A 21,349-nucleotide genomic window follows, 5' to 3' on the forward strand; every position below is an offset into this window, starting at 1 on the left:
ACGCGGATATGCCACTGTCTGACCCTGCCATTCAACCATCCAAAATGGATCACGGAAGAGCTGTCCCTGAACAGATTTTAGTTTCCCCGACTCAGAGTTTGGCAGATACCAATTCAGTCGCGACCCCCCACCTGTCGTGGACCAACAATCTTCCCCACCATTGCCAGACCCAAAAGACAGTGTGGCATGCATCCGAAATACAAAGACTTTGTTCTAAACTGAATGAACTGGACAGAACTTTGAACTTGAAGATGAGAATACATTGAAAACATTGAAAGCATTGTTCTTTGTTTATTAAAGTTTGTTTAAAAGTTTTTCATTGTATTAAAAAGCAGTTGGTCTTTATTCATGCACGACCGTTTTCAATACTGCTAAGTTAAAAGTTTAAACTAAAAAAAAATGTGGTTTATATTGTACGCATATGTTACTGATATAACAACTTTATTTGCATCCAATCAAGTCTTTAAACAAGTTGTAGAAATTGCCTTGTCAGAAACATACATGTAGTAAGTCAGAAAGTAGGCTACTGTTAAGCAATTTAGGCTATCTCCAGTTGTTTCCCATTGTTTACAAAAGTTGAGATTTTGTCTAAAAAGGGACGGATGTTGTGTTTACGAGCGACAAACAGCGCTAGTCTAATTACCATTAGGTCAAAGGTCGTGTGTGCATGTGCCGGTGGGATTGTGATTTGTAGTTTAGAAACGAATAAACCGAAGATTCAACAGTAACAAAGTGAGGTTTCATGCTAAAAATTATTTTGAGTAATTACCAATAGTGTCCATTGCCTTTAAAGGCAGTGGACACTATTGATAATTACTCAAAATCGTTTTTAGCATAAAACCTCACTTGGTATTGAGTAATGGGGAGAAGTAATTTTCCACGAATTTGATTTCGAGACCTCTTGGTTTCGAAATCTAGCATCTGAAAGCACACAACTTTGTGTGCCAAGGGTGTTTTTATTTCATTCAAATCTTGCAACTTCGACGACAAATTGAGCTCAAATTTTCACAGGTTTGTTATTTTATGCATAATAGATGTTGAGATACAGAAGACTGGTCTTTGACAACTACCAATAGTTTCCACTGTCTTTAAATGATGCTGTTAAATATTCATCATCTCTATCTGTGTTTGTTAAAAACCTACATAACAGTTCCGTTCCTTGACTCTTTTTCAAGTTGTGTTGGTCTTGTCTCATCCAGAGCCCAGAGCACTTTGGTTAAACGAACAAGGTACCAATATTTGAGTACAAGAACATTTACTGGATAACCTGACATAGTCAGATATGGATGTTTGCCATGGACACCCAACAAAGACGCAATATAATGAGCTGAATCAAACATTGTAGGTACCACCTAAAACCAAGTCGAAATGAACAGTAACGATATTCTTCGTTTAAGTATCAACCGCCAGACACGCCCCCCCAAAAAAAAATTCAGAGGAACCACCTCAAACCATGTTGAAATGACCAAAATCAATATTTCCTATACGACGTATGAGCCGCCAAACAAATGTTTTGCTGCATTAGGCCCGCCAGACAAACCCCCCCCCCCCCCCCCCCGTGCCATGGGTTAACCATCAGAGTAACCACCTGAAACCATGTTGAAATGACCACATTGGAGGAACCACCTGAAACCAAAATGAAATGACCAGTAACAATATTCCCAATAAAAAGATCAACATCCGTACAAATTGTCTGCTGCATTTTGCCCGCCAGACACCCTCTATCCCCTCTCCCTGGGTTTACTATCTGAGAAAGTACCTGCAACCAAGTTGAAAATGACCAATAACACTATTCTTTAAACAAGTATCAACAACCAGACAGGCTGCCATACACCCCCCCCCCCCCCACATCGGAGGAACCACCTGATGAAACAGTGCTGAAATGATTAAAAACACTATTTCCTAAACAACGTGTGAGCCGCCAGACAAATGTTTTGCTGCATTTAGGCCCACCAGACAACACCCTCCCCGCCCCCTGGGTTAAGCATCAGAGTAACCACCTGAAACCATGTTGAAATTACCAAAAAAAGTATACTAAATACATAGTATCAGCCACCAGACAATCATGACAATGCAGACACCCCCCACCCCCCTCACCCAACATTGGAGTAACCACTTGAAACCAAGTTGAATATGACCAGTAACACTATTCCCAATGAAAAGATCAACAGCTAGACAAATTGTCTGCATTTTGCCTGCCAGACACCCTCTATCCCCTCTCCCTGGGTTTACCATCTGAGAAAATACCTGCAACCAAGTTGAAATGACCAACAACACTAATCTCCATACAAGTATCACCCACCAGATCAATTGTCTGCTGCATTAGGCCAGCCAAACACACCCCTCCCCGTCACATCGGAGGAGCCCTATGAAACCATGTTTAAATGACCCAAAAAAACTAATCCCAATACAAAGTATCCTCTGCTTTGCTGCATTAGGCCTGCCATGGACAACACCGCCCCCCCCCCCCACCATCGGAACCACCTGAAACCAAGTTCAAATGACCAATAACACCATTGCCAATGAAAAGTATCAACCACGAGGCAAATTGTCTGCTGCATTTTGCGCGCCCAGATACCTCCTCCGCCCCCTCCCTGGGTTTACCATCTGAGGAACTACCTCCCAGCAAGTCGAAATGACCAATAAAAACACTACTCTTCCAACCAGTATCAACAACCAAACAACATGTCTTCTGCATTAGGCCCGCCAGACACACCCCCTCCCTCCCCCAACATCGGAGGAGCTATCTGAAACCATGTTGAAATGACCAATAACACTATCCCAATGAAAAGCATCAACTGCTAGACAAATTGTCCGCTGCATTTTGCCCCAAGAGACACCCACCCCCTCCCCCTCTCTGGGTCAAAACCAAGTTGAATTGACCAATAACACTTTTCTCCATACAACATGTACAAGCATTAACTGCCAGACAAATTGTCTGCCGCTTTAGGGCCCCCCCCCCCCCCCCACCCTCGGAGGAACCACCTGAAACAATGTTGAAATGACCAAAAACGCTATTTCCTAAACAATGTATAAGCCGCCGGACAACTGTTTTGTTGCATTAGGCCCGCCAGACAACCACCCCCCTCCTCCCCACCCCCTGGGTTAACCATCACAGTAACCACCTGAAACCATGTTAAGATGACCAAAAAAAGTATACCGAATACATAGTATCAGCCACCACACAATGTTTTGCTGTGTAAGGATGCAGACACCCCCCACCCAACATTGGAGTAACCACTAGAAACCAAGTTGAATATGACCAGTAACACTATTCCCAATGAAAAGATCAACAGCCAGACAAATTGTCTGCCGCATTTTGCCTGCCAGACACCCTATATCCCCTCTCCCTGGGTTTACCATCTGAGAAAGTACCTGCAGTTGAAAATGACCAATAACACTATTCTTCATACAAGCATCAACCACTAGACAAGTTTTCTGCTGCATTAGGCCAGCCAGACCTCCCCCCTCCCCACATCAGAGGAGCCCCATGAAACTATGTTTAAATGACCCAAAACTCTAATCCCAATACAAAGTAGCCTCTGCTTTGCTGCATTAGGCCTGCCATGGAAAGCACCCCCCACCCCCCGAAGTACCACCTGAAACGAAGTTCAAATGAACGATAACAGCATTGCCAATGAAAAGTATCAGCCACTAGACAAATTGTCTGCTGCATTTTGCGCCCAGACACCCACCCCCCCCCCCTCCCTGGTTTTACCATCTTAGAACACCACCCCCTTCCCCTCTCTTGGTCAAAACCAAGTTGAAATGACTAATAACACTTTTCTCCATACAAGCATTAACCGCCATACAAACTGTCTGCCGCTTTAGGCTGCCATACACCCCCCCCCCCAACATCGGAGGAACCACCCGATGAAACAATGTTGAAATGACCAAAAACACTATTTCCTAAACAACGTACATGTATGAGCCGCCAGACAAAAGTTTTGCTACATTAGGCCCACCAGACAACCCCCCCTCCCCGTCAGAGTAACCACCTGAAATCATGTTGAAATTACCAAAAAAATATACCGAATACATAGTATCAGCCACCAGACAATGCAGACACCCCCCCCCCCACCCAACATTGGAGTAACCACTTGAAACCAAGTTGAATATGACCAGTAACTCTATTTTCAAAGAAAAGATCAACAGCCAGACAAGTTGTCTGCTCTTTTTTGCCTGCCAGACACCCTCTATCCACTCTCCTTGGGTTTGCCATCTGAGAAAGTACCTCCAACCAAGTTGAAATGACCAATAACACTATTCATCATACAATAAGTATCAACCACCAGACAAGTTTTCTGCTGCATTAGGCCTGCCAGACACATCCCCCCCCACATCAGAGTAGCCTAATAAAACCATGTTTAAATGACCCACAACACTAATCCCAATACAAAGTAACCTCTGCTTTGCTCGATTGTTGACTTTGATGGATTTGAATTTTGTAAACGTTACCTCACACTCAGCCACAACAGCAATCTCATTGTATCCATTCTTCTGCAGGGTGTATTTTCCTCCAATTTCGTCGATTCTCAATCCCGACTGTGAGACGTCTCCCTACTTCGAGCCACCTTCTCACCGGACCTGGGCGAAGAATGCTTCTTCCTACACAGGGATGTCCTTGACACCTGTTTTGTCTTGGGCTTAGGAAAACGTCTTGAAAGTTTACTTGTGTGCGTGTTGACATTGGGATGTTAACGGCTACACTGGGATCTAGCTTGTAAATTATGTAAGAAGAAAGACAGACAAAAATCAGTTAATTTATTTTTGCAGATTACTAGATTGTTTAAAGACTAATTCTGTCATAGCGCTGACATGAACTTACAGTAAAACATGTATGAAGCTATTTACATGTAGTATTGTATTGGTCTGTCATGATGAATTTGGACTAATCTATGGCATGTGATTTAGGCCTAGATGTATGATACTTCACTGTGGCACCAAAGGCGATTGCCTCCCTGGCCCCTGGTCATTGCCTTGGTGCCCTTGAAATGCTCCAGTGCAAATTTATAATTTCCTCCCCTTTTCCAAGAGAAAATGCCTTGGTGCGCTTGCCCTTTCAAAAACGAAGCAAAAGCATACAGGCCTGATGTATTGTATTGGTCCCTCTTGATGAATTTTGAGTATGGCATGGGATTTAGGCCTAGATGTATGTAAAAAGCACATCGAAAAAGAGTAAATGCACAACCATAAATCACTAAATAATATGGACACAATAAAACTCACTAAAATAACTAAACTGCACTAACAAAGTATTTAACTACTTACAAATGGTCAGATTTATCGGAACCTGAATTAGTATGCAATAAAATAATTGGTTGACTCAATTCACAGGATTTAAAGGCAGTGGACACTGTTGGTAATTATCAAAGACTAGCCTCCACAGTTGGTGTACCTCAACACATGTATAAAATAACTAACCTGTGAAAATTTGAGCTCAATCAGTCATCAAAGTTGCAAGATAATAATGAAAGAAAAAACACCCTTGTCACACGAAGTTGTGTGCGTTAGGACATGTTAGATGGTCGATTTTGAGACCTCAAGTTCTAAATCTGAGGTATCGAAATCAAATTCATGGAAAATTACTTCTTTCTCGAAAACTATGGCACTTCAGAGGGAGCCGTTTCTCACAATGTTTTATACCATCAACCTCTCCCTACTACTCGTCACCAAGAAAAGATTTGTGCTGAACATTATTTTGAGTAATTACCAATAGTGTCCGACTGCCTTTAAGGGCACTTGAGCGGCTAAAAGATGCTATGTCAGATGTTTGGCCCCAAACATAAAAAAATAGATTTGTTTGAGTGAATGGTATTTCAAAGAGTATCACCTGCTCCAACGAAAAAAAGTTTAACTTTTACTTTCAATGGTCAGGAACCATTTTACAGAATGGTTTAGCCCATTTAGCCCATCAACAAAATAATGCGTTTGATGCGACAGGTTCAAAATATGAACCTGGGAATCGCTCCAGGATCTGTAAGTTTTTGTCCATTGTTCTTCGAAAAATATTCTAAATGGTGTTTTGAGTATTATGGAAGGCTGCATTAGACATTGCGGATTAAGTTCGTACCCTCAGAATTTGTGTCATGATTTTTGAAAGTGGTAAAGATGGGGCAATTCTGGTGACTAGCTGTCGAAATTGTATGTGTTGGACCAGATCAACTGTTTCCGATCAAAAGAATCTCGTAACCCTACGGCCTGGCGGCCGTCGGGAGGAGAGTTACGTATCGCAACTAGTATGTGATGCTTAAGTGCTAGTTCCCAAGGTTCTGGAATTGGGTGAATGGGCTTTTGCAACTTTTTAAATTTGACTTTAAAGGCAGTGGACACTATTGGTAGTTACTCAAAAACATAATTAGCACAAAAGCTTACTTGGTGCGGAGTAATGGGGAGAGGTTAATGGTAAAAAACATTTTGAGAAACGGCTCCCTCTGAAGTGCCATAGTTTTCGAGCAAGAAGTAATTTTCCACGAATTTGATTTCGAGACCTCAGATTTAGAACTGGAGGTCTCGAAATCAACCATCTAAACGCACACAACTTCGTGTGACAAGGGTGTTTTTTTTTTTCATTATCTCGCAAGTTCAATGACCAATTGAGCTCAAATTTTCACAGGTTTGTTATTTTATGCATATGTTGAGATACACTAACTGTGGGGACTAGTCTTTGACAATTACCAACAGTGTCCACTGCCTTTCAGCCACTCAGGTGCCCATAATAATTCTGCAAAACAACATCATCATCATTCAATCATACTCATAGACATAGTGCAACATTAAAGGAACACGTTGCCTTGGATCGGTCGAGTTGGTCTTTGAAAAGCGTTTGTAACCGTTTTTTGTAAAATGCGAATGGGTAGAAAGATGTTGTAAAAGTAGAATACAATGATCCACACAAACATGCCTCGAAATTGCGTGGTTTTCCTTTTACCTCGTCGACTAACACGTCGGCCATTTATGGGGGTCAAAATTTTGACTCCCATAAATGGCCGACCATGTTAGTTCGCATAGTAGAAGGAAAACCACGCAATTTCGAGGCAAACTTGTGTGGATCATTGTATTCTACTTTTAAAACATCTTTCCAACCATATGCATTTTATAAAAAACGGTTACAAACGCTTTTGTTTTGACCAACTCGTCCGATCCAAGGCAACGTGTTCCTTTAATACTGGTGTCAATCAAAATGCTCAGTCAGTAATTGTGAACCGAATTAACAAACTATTTTGTTGCCTACTACACTCAAGTTCCGCTAAATCTGACCATTTGGATAACTTTCCGTATGGCGCCACCACCTTTTCACTCATTTTTACAAAAAGGGATATATCAATCAGGTAAATTAGATACTATATTATTTTATTTCGAATGAAAAAGTGGTGGCGCCATACGGAAACTTTTCCGACCTTTTTTTAAAGTGTAACATAATCCTGAGTGACCATTTGTAAAGTTTTTAGGCATTTTATTGGTGCAGGTTAGATAATACTGCAGAAGTACTGTATCTGGTAATATTGCACATGTCTTATGATGTACACATGTACTGTGTACTATGCATTGGTAAGTAATGTACTTTACAAAGGAATATGCAAGTTAAAGTTGGGCAATTTCGAGTCAATAAAAGAAGTACTCTTGTTTGAACACTGATGACTGAAGTAAGGTACGCTACCAAAATAAATAATTTTGCTTTGGTTTTCCATAACATACCTTAATAGATCTTCCCTTGCCAGAATACTTATTGTAGGCCCTTACAATTATGAAAATACACACCGGCTGTGTGGTCCAGTTCACGGACCAGTTTCAGGATCTCCGCCGTTTCAGCAGCCGAGGAATACACCGCCAGTTGGTGGCGCTACAACATCAGGGTTCGAATTATCTGGGCGTTTTAGAAACGGCGAATGGATATAGCAGACTTTAAGTACTTTTGGATCCTGACCTGTAAAAATACCTGCGTTTCAAAAAGACCCTGGTATTTTCGAAACGGCGGACTGGAAACAACAGGTTTTCAGAGCACTACACTCACACTCACGCGATGCTGTTTGTTCAACTTACAAAATGGCCGCACAAACACACGCTGTGAGATAGCTGTGTTGTCAACTTAAAAAATGGCCGCCTGCTCGCATACCGGGGCGCGTATATAGGTCAGTGCGCGCTCTAGTTCTTATATATAACTCTATGGTTTGTGCTTGCTAAAAGTAGCTATATGAAATTGGGCACTGATGTTAATGCTACTGTACAAGTACATTGTATGGTTTGTTAATACTATCACAGGCAGTACGCATCTTAATTTAAAAAAAAAAAACAATAAGGACTGAACACGTTTGGTTTTTGTCAAAGACCAGTATTCTTACTCGGTGTATCCGAACATATATGCATAAAGAAACAAGAATGTGGAAATTTGGACTCAACTGTTCATTGAAGTTGCAAGAAACTGATGAAAGAAAAAATCACCCTTGTTGTATAAAATAGTGTGCTTCTGGCCAATTTTTATATATATTATTTTAGTGAGAAATTATCTCTTTATAGGAAGTCGTTTCTCACAATGTTTTATACTATCAACAGTCTTCCGTTGCTCGTTACCAAATAATGTTTTATGCTAATAAAGGCCTATTTTGAGTAATTACCAAATGTGTACAGTGCCTTTAAAACAGTAAGTTAACTTTGTTCCTTGTTATAAGTTTTGCTTTTTATACAAACCCTACTATCCCATATAACATCATATAATTTTTTTAATTTGTTGTTGTATTCATGCCCTTATGGAAAGGGTTTGCTTTGTGTATGGCATCCTGTCACATAATTTGATAAAGGCATTAACAAGTCCACGGTGCTAATTCATTTAGGGGTTAGCACTGCATACCAGTTGATTATGAGTAATGGGGAGAGGGTGATAGTATAAAACTTTGTGAGCTCAAATTTTCTCAGGTTTGTTATTTTGTGCATATGTTGAGATACACCAACTGTGAAGACTAGTGTTTGACAATTACCAATAGTGTCCAGTGTCTTAAAAGCCAAGTTAAATAATTATACATCTGAGGTGGTTTAATACATTTAAAAGCAACTGGTACAACTGTAGCGTCATTGTTGCAGTTAATATGTATAAAACTCAAGGATAACAAAACAATAAAACCTGTTTAAAAAACTTCGGGATTGACGCCTTCTTCCGGTACTTTCTTATGGCTGATGCTTCTGGTGTGATGACCAGGAAACGCTGCAGAGAGCTCATCACCTTGGGATTTCTGTGGTGAACCCCAAGGTGATGGGATGACAGCATCTTTTCTTGGAGATTTCTCCGTTGATCGTGTTGGCGATGGAGGCTCTGAACCGACTGACTTTGGTGAAGCATTACCAAATTCATCACTGTGACAAAAATGACGTCGTCTGAGCGACTGGACTTCAAAATGGTGGACCTCACCAGTCTTATCTGACCTCTCCTTAGGATTTTGCTTGGTGACCACCTGAACCTCAAGATTCCCATTGGTGTTCTGGTCGGCAGACTATGGGGCTCTCTTGATGGGCTTGGGTACCATCACTATAGACTATGATTACAGGTGTTTTGGATGAGGCCTGATGAGCTGCTCGCAGTTTGAATCATACTCCCAATCAATCAAGTCAAGCGCCATCTAGAGGCTCGAGCCTGCTCAGTGATTTTTCTCCAGATGTTCCGGTCCAGCATGAAGGAGCGTAGTTCTTCAGCGCTGGTCAAGCCGATGTTTCATTTCAGTGTGTCTAGGTAGGAGAGTCATCTTCTCCCACGAGAAGCCTTGCCTTGGGTGGGCTCTCAGAGGATGATTGGGCAAGGGGCAAGCTCTGAGTGGCGGACACAGTGCCGAGCAAGCTTGAGGCGGCGTTCACGGATCTTCTCTGTAGCCTTTGGCCAGCCAGCATACAGATTGGAGTTTCTCATGTGGTCTTGCCAGGGGATGTTTAGGGTCATACGCTGCATCCTGGTGTAGCAACCATCCAGAGACTTCTCCATCCTGGTGGTTAGGGTCTAGGTCTCATCTCCGTATAGTAGCACTGACTCCACTGTTGTGACAAAAGGTGATCTTTTCACTCCCACTCCAGCGCTGCTGCGTGCTGCAGATGAAAATAAACATTACACAATAACTTTACATTTCTAATACAAGCAATTTGGACAGTAACAACAAGAATTTTTACTACTGGCACTACAATTATTTATTGTTAATAGGGTTATGGGTCAGTCAGTTTTTTAAACCCAGGATTTGAGCTGCCTCTAGCCATCGGGCTAGCTCGGTGGTCTAGTTGTAGGACATCTGCTTTAGCAATGCAAAGGTCGCGCGTTCAAATCCCACTCGAGTGATTTGCATACTATATTTGTTTTCACAGGGTACAGTGGTTAAAACACATCAGTGTAAAGGTTAAAAACAAATTATAAACCCAGAAATGGTTCAGTTAATAAATGCATTCTCATTCAGGGACAATCGATAAAAGGAATGACGATCTCAAAAACAAGTACAAAGTTGTATCTTTAAAGGGTTTTGGTACCTTTTGTATAACAATTTTGCCCATTACATAAATCCCAATGCACTGTGAATGATGTACATGTACTATACAATTTTAGCAACATTAGTTTTAAAGTTTTGCGAAGAAAACAAAAGGCAATATAAACAGCAAGGTTTTCAGGAGAGTAGCGTAAATACGTTTTACATGCTAAGATCACTTTTGTTTCATGAAACAAAAACTACTTTCATAATATTTTTTTACTCATGTCTCAAAACTTACAACCTCAGCAAGGCAAGTAATATTTTAGAAGCCTTCTACCACCATTATCTTCAAACCGGATAGTATAATGTATATCTGTTGACATTGAGTTTTGTGTTGTACAAAAGGTATCCAAACCCTTAAGTACGGTGTTGCTGAGATGTAATCTTGAATAAGAAAAAAAACAGTGTCTCTTACAGAGTCTTCCTCCGCTTCCTGTTATCCTTCATTTGACTCTCCAGCTCAGCTCTTTTGCTCTCTTGGGTTTTGTGCAACTGAGAAAATGAGAAAACATTCATAATGTTATAATTTCTTTAGAGTGACCATTAGCATCGACGTCAATCTGTCTTGAAAGATGGGGGGAGGAACATCGTTAGTCATACCATCTACGGCGTGGGGTCCCGCCTCGCTTAAGGGCCCCAGGAAAATTTTAAGGCCATTTATGCTCTCTAGTGCAATCTTATGAGTCTGAGGGAAGATGTGCCCCATCTGAGATCTTGGAATTTAATGGCTATTTCGAGCTATGACAAATGATGCACCATTTAATTGCTATCCTGGTTATTAGCTAAAAACCAATTCAATTATAGCTGCGTATACAAATTATTTCTACATATAATGCTCAGACGGCGGTTCATTCCTAGCATCGTCAAGGGTGGATTAAGACAGGAAATTCTATAAAGGGGGTGGGGGCTTGTTGGTAGGGCAAACCAATTAAAGATGGAGCATGCTATAAAGCGGAACGCAAAACCTTTTTCGGCCTGGGCAAAACTTTGCATTCTAGATTCTCTGGTGCAAACTTAGGCCAATAGGCAAAACGAATGGAACAGAACATTTATAAAGCCTTTTAAATGTGAGCAGCAGTTGTATAACCTTTTTGATTAACATCATCTTCATGTGCGGATCTATAAGCATGCTCGTGTGAAACCTTTACGGCGTGGGTCGGGCCCGTTTAAGGGCCTGGGAACAGTTCACATTCTAGATGCTCTGTGGTGCAATCTTAGGGCAACTGTCAACAAGAGGCAAAAAGAATGGAATAGAGCAAAGCCTTTAAAATGTGAGCAGCAGTAGAACCTTTTGAGTTAACAGCATCTTCAAGTACGGATCTACATACATGACACAAGTTGTAGGGGGCAAATGAGTCCGGGCTCGCCTAAAGACTCTGGACACTATTGGTAATTTTCAAAGACCAGTCTTCTCACTTGGTGTATCGCAAAATGCCTAAAATAACAAACCTGTGAAAATCTGAGCTCAATCGGTCGTTGCGAGATATTAATGCACAAAACAAAAAAACACCTGTCACACAGAGTAGTGTGCTTTCAGGTGCTTGATTTCGAGACCTGGCATTCTAAATCTGAGATCTTGAAATGAATTTCATGAAAAATTACTTCTTTCTCGGGAACTACGACACTTCAGAGGGAGCCGTTTCTCACAATGTTTGATACTATCAACCTCTCCCCATTGCACGTTACCAAGTGAGGTTTTAGGCTGATAATTATTTTGAGTCACTACCAATAGTGTCCACTGCCTTTAATCAGGCCTGGATCCTAGATGCTGTTTGGCTTCTCACACTATTGCTCAAACGTTGACAAAATTGCACCTCCCCCTTGAAACAGTGGAAGGGACTATCCCCCCCTCCCCCCCCCCATTTTTGAAGGGTGGAGGGCATAAACTCAAATGTTTGCCGTATCTAATGACTTGTCTTTATCTTGAAACTCAAGTATTGCACCGTATAAGACCAAACCCTGTGTCCCGTCAATGGCATCAATCATAATGTTTGAGCATTTGTGTGAGAAGCCAAACAGCATAGGGTCCAGGCCCGCTTATAGACGATGTGACCATGTTTACATTCAAACCACCCTCTGTTGACAAAACACTCTATACGTCATGTTTCGCCGGGCACCTGAGTTGCGCAGTCACAGTAAGATTGCGTACATTTTCTAGCTGGCTGCCAAAACACAAAGGTTTTGCCTGGCAGTATGCGTGCGAATCATGTTATGGTTTTCGTGTGATGTCAGAGGTCACATCGTCTATAGGCACGGGAAAATTCTGCATTTTAGATGCTCTGTGGTGCAATCTTCGGTCAATTTTGAGAGGGGGACGTTTGATATAGTGTCCCCCACCCTTCTAAAAAGTTGTGTCATCCTTAGGGGTCTTGTCAAAACTCATCCTGGACAGACCACAGGACAAGGCTCGTCCGATGTCACATTTTTGTCGGACGGGCCACAGGATGGGAGTTCATATGGAACAAGGTTCCACATGATGAAATGTGTATTCCCGTCCGATACACAGTACCCAAGGCACCCCACTGAGCGCTCTGCGGTTTCACTGGCTCATTAAACACTAACTAAACAAACCTGGGGTTTGCGGTTTGGGGCAAGTCTGGACTGACTGTTTGGAGGTCACTGTAGGAAAGATTATACTAGCATAGCTCATGTAAACCGTTAACAGTGTTTTATTCTCCATTCCTAAATTGTATAGGTTTATAAAAATTAAACCAATGAAAAATATAAAGCATCAAATGAAAACTTATTGCAATATTGGTGAAATTATCCACCATCTTGAAAAATAACCACATGGATGCTAATCATGGCCACCCGTTCATACACAGGAAATTCCCTTCAAAGATTTATACCCTTCAAAAATGGACCATAACACTTCAAACTTGTTGGATTGTGGGGTGATGTTCCAAGGTTATTTATTGTCTAAATTACTTTCAGGATAATTTCTATTCAATCACGATGCATCAAAAGGGATACATCATTGTGAAGGTGCTGTTTAATAACATGGATTTCTCAAATAATTAGATTTTAATCTAAAGATTTTAAAAGGGGTTGTCCCACTAGATTGAATGGCACCAACATGCATAAACATAAAACTGACTGTTTATTGTGTTGATCCTAATTCATCATTTGACGTTTGTGACTTTTGTTTTAAGGAAATATATACCGTAAGAACCGTTTGCTTTTTAACATTTTATAATCACTGCGTACAATTTTGAAAATACCATTGTAAGATATCTATTTAAAATGCGTACATTTTAAGTGCATAAAACTTCTATCCTTTTGTTGATAATGAGTTAAATTAAGTATATATACTGTAATTAAAAACACCCCGACCGATTTAAACTTTGTAATGAACTGAGTTTTTTGAAGGGTTGATGCAACACAATTACATTCGAGTGCCTTCAAGTTTAAGTTGACCATTAATAGTGAAAGATACGAGAATCGGATCCGTCTCATTGTTCCAAACTCTAATAAAACAAGGTACCCTGTTTGTTCGAAAACTTTTCTTGTTGATATGTTGAAACTGATTCTCTAGGATCTCAAATAATTAAATAAGCTTTTATTGACCCAGAAGAACAACATAGACAATAAAGACAATTGCAATTTTGTCCACAGACTGAAATAAAAACGTTGAAACCCATCCTGTTAAAAAGTTACAAATTGAAATGCACAGAGAGCTTAAGATATGACCAATTTGTCTGTAGTAAATACTCAAGGTCATTGAAGCCCAGTGTGAAACCGCAAACTGGCCCTCGGGAGACCCCCTGCTTGTTTTCCAGTAGATAGCAATCTAAACACTCTGCGGTTTGTAAACAAATGATCTCTGGTGAAGGCCAGTCACTGCGAGCTCGTCCTATAGCCCGTCCGATAAAGTAATCACTACAAGGGAATTGAACATGGGACAGAAACCTGGTCCTGGACGGGCGCCCGTCCGTTGGCTGTCCAGGATGAGTTTTGACAAGGTCCCTTAGCCCCCAGGATTAATGCCCATGGCGAGACACAGGGTTGGTCTTACACAGTGCAATACTTTGGCTTCATGATCAAGGTGGTCAAAAAGATGGGGGGGGGGGACATTTGATATTGTGCCCCTCTCCCCTTGTCACACCCCACCCCCACCTATTTGATGCCCACCACCATTAGTAGAATTTGAAACTTTGTATGGTGGAATTATAACTATAAGAACATTTTGTGATAACACCGTGTGAGTCTCTTTTTGAATAGTGTTGGTTAGGAAAAGAACTATTGATTAAAGACTCATGTTTCTATTAATATACGCTGATCATCTACAGGAGAAAAATCATTAGAAAGACTGTACTTACCGTTTGTCTAGATGCTACTGCTCGCCGAATGTACTTCTGTAGGGCTTCTCTACGCAACCTACAATAGACAACAAATATCGGACAAATTTACATCAGCTGCTGTAAAACGAAGAAATTCAGTCTGAATGATCTACATGTGTAGTTGCATGTTTTGTGTGCATTTGATCACTAGCACTAGGCATAGTTAATTTTTTTACAGTATTACATTTAACAATCACCAGTTTCTTATAAGCTCAGAAATGCCTAGTTCATTTTGATGGGCCATAATAAATAATTTGCAGATATTAATTACCTATTTGTCTTTTTAAAGACAAATTTGTCTTTTTAAAGACAAATAAAGCACTTGTGTTTTAATCCAACGAAGTCTTTTGGGGAAAAAAGTACCTACATGTGAGGTGAAACTAAACATGGATTGGAAATCACTAACAAGGCAATACTTTTTTTAGAAACCTCTTTCATCAGTGAAAAGGGTACAAAAGAATTTCGGCTTTGCATGGTGAGGTATCAATTGTATTTGGTTTGCGGTAACAAACACCATGTGTGTTTCTACTTGCCAGGTAGAGATTGTTCTTTAGAGAACTGTCTTGCTTTATTTTACTACCGCAAAGAGTAGAATATCAGATTTTGGGGAAACTTGTTCTGAAAAGAACTGTCCTGCTTTGTAAATATACCCTGGCGCAGGTATAGAAAATTGGCTGGGACAACTACTTTAGCTTTATAGGATCATAATTAACTGCACTACCCCGGAGTCAGTCTCTTGACGATGGCTAGAGCAAGCTAGTCAAAATGTTGAGACCAATTCAAGAACTGAATAGTGATTTGGTTCCCTATTGGGCAATCCATATAGGCTTCTGCTTGCTTTTTGTTGATATGTCTCTAATTATTTTACTAATAATGCAAAAGTTATACATTTCTACTTATTGTTGCTGTGTGTTTTGAAGTTTTTAAAGCCTGGGTGAATAAATAAATAAACAAATAAATAAACTACTTGTCCTCTGCATTGTTCTCACTAAGCCTCTTCCTTGATTCAACCTCTTCCCTGCAAACAGCCAATCAAAACAAACAAAGCTCGGTAAATAACACCAAACTCACAAATCTCAACTCATGTTAATCCGGCATGGTTAGGCCCGTCGTCTTCTTGATACTCCAAGGGTTTATGAAGATGCACCAAAAATTCAATCCATACTCAGTGATACTGCCTCTTGAAATACATAATTCTAAAAACACCCCCTTTCTGGAGCTCCAGCCCTGACCCCACGCGTCGACCTGGTATTCTTTTAAAACGTAAGAGCCCATAATTTAATAACAACAAGTATGCTAGTAGCTGGGTTAAACAACAGAGGAACCGCAGTTGAAATGACCAGATAGAGAAAGGACCAATAACACTATAATTAATACCAGTATCAGCCACCAGACTTGAGATTTGCTGAATTGGGCCCGCCAGACACCCCCCCCCCCCCCTCTCCTGGGTTAAACATCTGAGGAACCACCTAAAACCAAGTTGAAATGACCAATGATGACACTATTCCCAATACCAGTATCAGCCACCAGACAAAGGTTTTGCTGCATTAGGCCTGCCAGACCCCCCCCCCACGTTAAATATCAGACCCCCTTGTAAACCAAGTTGAAATGACAAATGATGACACTATTCCCAATACCAGTATCAGCCGCCCGACAAAACATTTGCTGCATTTTTATTTATTTATTTATTTTAAATCTTTAGACATACACAATAGTTGCAAGTTGTACAGGGGCTGTCAAGGCTAAAACAAAAGTATAAAACTGTCATCAAAAGATGTGTAAAACCAGACCCCTGCCAACGATAAAAATATAATTATACAATATAAAAAGGTGATTGCACTGAAACATTTAAGAATCACACAATAGAAATCATTAAAACACAACAAAATCAGACTATTGAAAACAAAAAACTACACCCACAACAAAACACCGCAGCGATAAGAGGAAGGGACAACAATTGAAAATAATAAAAAACATAGAATGGACTAAAAAACCCCAGAAAAAATAAAATTGGCACAGAGTGCACCCTCACAGATTCATGCCAACCCACTGGGCTCGAGGACAATGATAGCAGAGAGCCTCCCCAAACACCACCCAAAAAGCACAAAGACCCCTTAGACAATTAAAACCACTAGCACTTTTAACATACTAAAAATTCCCCCTTCAGCTTCATACGAAAGGACTTGTACCCCTCCAAAATCAAAACATTCCTGGTATCCAAAGTGAGCTCTGAGAACATTTTAGGAAAGCGAACAATGGTAGAAAATTTATAAGCATCCGTCCTAGGTTTTAGGTGATGAAAAGTGAGCAATTCTGTGTGACGGGAGTTAACTTTAGACAGATTAGTTAAGTCATTCATAAAACTATACCGAGTGGACATCAACAGTTTTACAATAAAGCAAATGTTTAAAAAAATTCTTCTGTCAGACAGCAACATAAGACCCAGAGTCTTCAGTCTTTCTTGATAAGGCTGTTCCATATATGTTTGCCGAAGTATCATCCTGCTGGCTCTGCGCTGTACCGATTCGATTGATATGATGTGTTTTTTACGGTGAACCCACCAGACGGGTGAGCAGTAGTCCAAGATTGGCTGCACAAGAGTCTTGAACAAATGGAGCGATACGCACGAAGGACAGTTGCCAGAGATGAGGCGAATCAAACCAATCAGTCTATTACATTTTGAAGTAACAGCCTGCACTTGTAGATCCCAAGATAAGTTACTCTGGAATATACAGCCTAGAAGCTTGATGGAGTCCACACATTCCAGGGGGGAGTTTCCAAGATTGTATTCTGGTTTGCTCATACGTCGCCAAGTCAACCGTATCGATTTGCACTTGTCAGCATTTGAGCGCAAACAGTTCAATTTAGCCCAGTTAACTATAGTGTTTAGGTCCTTCTGAAGTAGAGAATCCGGCGCGTCAGTTGTAACATTTTTGAACAAAAATGTGTCATCTGCGTACTGTACAAGGTTTGAAGAAAGTTGAAGCTGAAGATCGTTCGCGTACAAAACAAAGAGCAGGGGGCCAAGTACAGAGCCCTGTGGCACTCCTGAACCGACCGGTAGCCAGTCTGAAGTAAAGCCTTTGTAGACAACTCGTTGCAGGCGGTTTGTTACAAACGACTCAATCCAGTCAAGAGCAGCACCCTTTATGTTGTAGCAAAGTTGGAGTTTCTTAACAAGAATATCGTGGCTTATAGTGTCAAACGCACGACTGAAATCTAAGGAGATTACATCCACTGCAGGTACCCGTGCGTCCAAAGATTGAAGCCATCGAGAACTAGCTGACACCAATGCTGTAGAACAAGACCTCCCAGGAATGAACCCATGTTGCCGGTCAGCTACAAGTCCGTTGATTTGACAGTGGTCGAGAATTTGACGACACAAGATTTTTTCTAAAAGCTTGCAGATTATTGGAGTCAAAGAAACGGGTCTGTAATTGATCAAGTTGCTCTTTTCTCCTTTTTTGAAGACGGGCACTACATTAGCACGTTTCCACGCACTTGGAAGACAACCTGAAGCAAGAGTGTGGTTGTAAAAAGTTGTGAGAACAGGAACAATGGCTGGGGCAGCAAGTTTCAACATTTGGGCGCTAATACCATCAGGTCCATATGCTTTGTGTGCGGAAAGATTCCGAATCTCAGACGAAACTTGAGTTGGAGTGATGGAAAAACGTTCCAACGGGGGAAATTCCAACATGGGAGAAGTGACACAGTCCTGGTCGGTGGATCCGGAGAAAAAACTGGCGAAAAGAGAGTTAAACTCATTTGCAATCCGAGATGGGTCACTTATATTTTCACCATTGATGAAATAAGAATTGGTAGATTGAGAAGATTTGCGTTTGGACTTCACAAAAGACCAGAAAGTTTTCCGATTATCTCTTTTCTTAAACAAATCAGTTACGAACTCACTGTACGCCCTTTTGGAGAGATTGCGTACTTTGTTCCTGACAAGTTTAAATTGTTTCCAAGCTGTCTCAGTTCCACTTACACGAGCTCGTTTAAACAACCTTTGCTTCTCAAGGATGAGCCGATGAAGTTCCTCGGTGATCCAGGGCTTAGCTCTCTTGCTACCTTTTCGGACAGGAACACACTCCTTGACGCAATTGAGGAAGAAATCACTGAACGTATCCAAAGCATCGTTAATGTCGTTGTAGTCAATCACTCCCCAAGGAACTGCAGCTAGCAAAGTCTGGAAATGAACAAGGTCCGTTTTGTGGTACTGGAAGGTTTCCCTTACACGACGTGGTAATTTTCCAGGCGACCCGCGAATTTGGGGCCCGCCATCCAGGGGCCCGCCAGACACCCCCCCCCCCCGGGTTAAACATCAGAGGAACAGCCTGAAACGCAGTTGAAATGACCATAGAGAATTAGGACGATTAACACTATTCTTAATACCAGTATTCAGCTGCCTGACAGAAGTTTTGCTGCATTGGGCCCGCCCGACACCCCCCCCCCCTACTTAAGTAAACATCAGAGGAACCACCTCAAACAAAGTTGAAATGACCAATGACACTATTCCCCAAACCAGTATCAGCCGCCAGACAAGGTTTTTGCTGCATTAGGCCCGCCAGACTCCTCCTCTCCCAACCCCCAGGTTAAACATCGGAGGAGCCACATAAACCAAGTTGAAATGACCAATAACACCATTCCCTATACAAAGTTGGGGGGGGGAGCAGAGCGTCTGCCAGGCCAAATGCAGCAAAACATTTGTCTGGCGGGTGACACTTTGTTTTTGGAAAAGTGTTTTTGGTCATTTCCACTCGGTTGCAAGTGGTTCCTCCGATATTATGTCAAAGGGGCGGAGGAGCGGGATGTCTGCAGGCCTAAGCAGTTTGTCTAGCAGTTCATACATGTGGATGTAAAGGGTTTTAAACCAGAAAGGGCTTTCAACCTTTTTCAGTTGCTCAGATCTCATGGTGTTATCTCCTTTCATAAATTTTGAACAAAAGGTTGTATAAACCTAGAGTTTTCAAAGTAGCAGAGTATAGCTTTTGCTCTTTTCATATTTTCAAAAATTAAATAAAAAATGACAAGGGTCGAAAGACAACTCTTTTTGCCTTAAAGCATCATTGTACAAACTTAAAGTCACCTGGAAGTAGAATTTTTTTCTTTCAAACATAAGAGTATATAATTTTTTTAGTAATTGTTTGTCACGATTTATATGTTAAAAAAATATATAAAGTTGTTTGGGGGGCTGACTCCGCCTACCCCTTTTGTGACGCCATTCGAGGCAGACTTTGCCTGCAATGCGTATAATAAACACACGTGCAAAGTACATGTACGTCCAAGTCGTGAGTTGGTACATTTCAAAAAGTGTTTTTCTGCATTCAGCAGCAATACACCTGGTCGGCATTGCCGGAAAAAAACATTTTTGTTTGTTTTTAAAAGTACAAACTCACGACTTGGTCCATACATTTTGCAATTGTGTTTACTCTACGCATTACAGGCAGAGTCTGCCTCGATTGACGTCACGAACAGCGCCTTCTCGGGTCGGGGTCTACTGTTAAATTTGTAAATAACATAAGAACTGATTTTTTAAAACCTTAGTTAACTGATTCACATTCCACTCATCAAAACACATTAGTGACAAAAGCTTTATTTTTAAAAAATACCACTTCCAGGTGACTTTAAGAGCCCAATAAAACTTCTGCCCACAAATTAATCACAGAAGATGTTCAACTGCCTCACTGGCTGATGACCATTATGCAATACAAGACCTACCATTGGAACTAGTTGTGGTATTGGCAGTCTGTTTTTCAGCTGAAGTGCCAGGCGGAACATGTCAGTACTGGGCAGGCCCGCCCACCGTCGCCCACCATGGCTACAACACTGATCATCACCAATGAAGGTAAGTATTACAGTTCCAACATCAAGAGTACTGTACTGTAAACAAAAAAGGTGAAAGCAAATGAGAAAATTGGAAAGAAGTTGTTCAATCTTCACTTACCTTCATCCATTGTTGAAATGAACGAGCTTTACCACTGATTGGTGATGTCTTTACCTCTTCCACAGAATAGAAGAAGCAGGCGTGGGTAAACAAAGCACACATCACATATCCGTAGACAACGAAACAGGCCTAGGCCTAGTGTCAATTATTATAAAAAAAAAAATTATAGGTAATACAGCATGTACACAAAACAATGAGATCAACTGGATTATTATTAGGCCCAAAGAGAAGAAACACAGCACTAGTAACCTTAATAATCAACCACTTGATGATTGGGTACTACCATATCGTAACTGGTAAATAACAAACTTTCCCATGCACGCAGCAAACCATCAATGATTGATCATCACACTGATCACGAGCCCCATACTTAAAAAATACCAATATCCCATCTTTAGAGATAACAAAAGAAGAAAAGTCCTACTCACTTCTATACTGCACGCACGGGCGAGAATTAACTGGTTGATGGATGAAGAATAATCTGTAATTTTTAAGGCGATTTCGTGAAATTATTGGAGAACATTGGTGAAGAACAATTGGCGATATAATTTGAATCATAATGAAAT

The 21,349-nt window shown here is 40.9% G+C and overlaps 1 long non-coding RNA gene across 1 annotated transcript; it reads right to left on the reverse strand.

Moving 5' to 3' along the window:
* Positions 1–9,711: 9,711 nt before the first annotated feature.
* Positions 9,712–21,349, reverse strand: LOC139951459 (uncharacterized). Its single transcript, XR_011787776.1, has 5 exons — positions 21,212–21,349; positions 20,558–20,719; positions 14,816–14,873; positions 10,912–10,988; positions 9,712–10,068 (listed from the first exon to the last, which is right to left on the reverse strand). It is a non-coding gene; the product is annotated as an uncharacterized lncRNA (long non-coding RNA).

The sequence above is a fragment of the Asterias amurensis genome, chromosome 19 (assembly GCF_032118995.1).
Source record: "Asterias amurensis chromosome 19, ASM3211899v1".
NCBI lineage: Eukaryota > Metazoa > Echinodermata > Asteroidea > Forcipulatida > Asteriidae > Asterias > Asterias amurensis.